This window comes from Cebus imitator, unplaced genomic scaffold (genome assembly GCF_001604975.1).
Source record: "Cebus imitator isolate Cc_AM_T3 unplaced genomic scaffold, Cebus_imitator-1.0 Scaffold129, whole genome shotgun sequence".
Lineage (NCBI taxonomy): Eukaryota > Metazoa > Chordata > Mammalia > Primates > Cebidae > Cebus > Cebus imitator.
In genome coordinates, this window is record NW_016107444.1 from 1,194,556 (window position 1) to 1,196,944 (window position 2,389).

Below are 2,389 nucleotides of genomic sequence, written 5' to 3' on the forward strand. Positions count from 1 at the left end.
AAGATCACCCCATTGCACTCCAGCTGGGGCAACAGAGTAAGTCTGTCTCAAAAAAAAAAAACAACTCAGGTCTATATGGCTGGTGCCCACACTTGAGTATATTGCATGCCACTTCTCCTTGATATGAAGAATTCGGAAGAACGTTCATTAAAAATACAAATGGGGGCTGGGTGCAGTGGCTCACGCCTGTAATCCCAGCACTTTGGGAAATGAAGGCAGGTGGATAACTTCAGCCCAGGGATGCAAGACCAGCCTGGGTAACATGGCGAAACCCTGTCTCCACCAAAAGAAAAAAAAAATTAAAATATCCAGGTACGGTGGTGTGCATATAGTCCTAGCTATTTGGGAGGCAACCTACCATGGAAGGATTGCTTGAGCCCAGGAGACAGAGGTTGCAATGAGCTGAAATCATGCCACTGCACTCCAGTCTTGGGTGACAGAGCAAGACCCTGTCTCAAAAAGAGGGGGCCATGTGTGGTGGCTCCCGCCTATAATCCCAGCACTTTAAAAGACAGACATGCAGATCACTTGAGGTCAGAAGTTCAAGACCAGCCTGGCCAATATGGCGAAACCCAGTCTCTATTAAAAATACAAAAATATAAGCTGGGAGTGGTGTTACATGCCTGTAGTCCTAGGTTATTGGGAGACTACGGCAGGAGAATTGCTTAAATCTGGGAGGTGAAAGTTGTCATGAGCTGAGATCAGGCCACTGTACTCCAACCTGGGCAATAGGGTGAGACTACAACATTTTAAATTCATTCAATACAAAGAAAGAGCTATCAAGCTATCACCCCTTCCTATTGGAGGCAACTCTAATAATGGAATGAACACTGGGTCACAAGAATAGGCCTCAGGCTTTGGCACCCTGATTTACTGTATCTAAATATAGGGCACCTCAAACTCAATGTGACCAAAGCTGAACTCATTATTTTCATTAAAATCTGTTCCTTGTTTCCTATTCCTTTTCCTACTTCAAGGCATAATCGTCTACCTAGTTACCCAAGCAAAAGTAGAAAGAATCACTAGATTTGAAGGTTCTAGAAGTCAGGGCCTGAGCTGTCTTTTCAATTCTGTACCTCCATGCTTAATATATAACCTGGTACTTAGTATCTCTATTACCTGGTACATAATATATATATGTTTTATGTTTTTTTAATAATAGAGATATTACCTAGTACATAATAGATTCCCAGCAACTACTGACTATGAGGCATTTAAGAGTCACAATCTGCTCTTTCTGATATTCGTACAGGGTTCATCTTGGATCATAGTGGACATCAGCTCCATAACAACAAAACTTAGTGCAATCCTCTCAACCTTTTTCACACAGCAATAGAATGCTCCTACATTCCTTATTTAAAGAGGCCAGTCTTCAGTCAATGAATTCTAGTTACCCTCTCTCACTCTTATAATGCTGACAAATCATGGGGATCAAATCCCCTAAAAGTTTTATGAGTTCACAGGTCACTTTGTCATAGCTCACCTTCAAATCCAACGCGCTCAAGCAGGTTCAATGGGTACCAAATTAAAGGTTTGTTCCCAACTGGAAGCAGAGGTTTGGGAATGCTGGAAGTTAGGTCTGTCATCCGTGATCCGCCACCTACTGCCATCACTACTGCTTGAAATTCCATTTTTACAAGCTATAAGTACAGAAAAAACAATTAACAGAAAAAAACCAATGTAACAAAAATCAAAGCACACACAGTACTAGCCTATATTTATTTAGGTTACTGATACCCACTATGTCAAATGTATAACTCCCAACTCTAGCAATCAGAGTAAGAAAAGCTTAGCTGCAGATAAACATTATGTCTACCAATATATATTCTCAGTTCTACTCTTGGTAAAAGTGGGAGGATATGAATAAAAAAAAATCTGGCCCTTGCCCTTGAGTTATTCACAATTAAGTGGAGAAGACAAATTCAGTAAATCACAATATATGTCATTAGTACCACAGCAGAAATATATCAAAGATGCAATGAGCATACAATAAAGAGAACACCTAGTTTTCTTTGAAAACACGGGGAAGGTTTCACAGGAAGGGATGCTTGAGCTGACTCTGAAGAAGTAAGAGTTTACCAAGTGGGCTTCTGATGTGTGAATTTTTATTTTTTAAAAATATTAGGCTGGGTGAGGTGGCTCACATCTGTAATCCCAGCACTTTAGGAGGCTGAGGTGCATGGATCATCTGAGCTCAGGAGTTCAAGCCCAGCCTGGGCAACAGGCAAGACCCCATCTCTACCAAAAATGCAACAAATTAGCCAGGCATGGTGGCTCGTGCCTGTGGTTCCAGCTATTAGGGAGGCTTAAGTGGGAGGATCACTTGAGCCTTGGGAGGCAGGTATTACCATGAGCCAAGATTGCACCACTGCACTCCAACCTGTGTGAC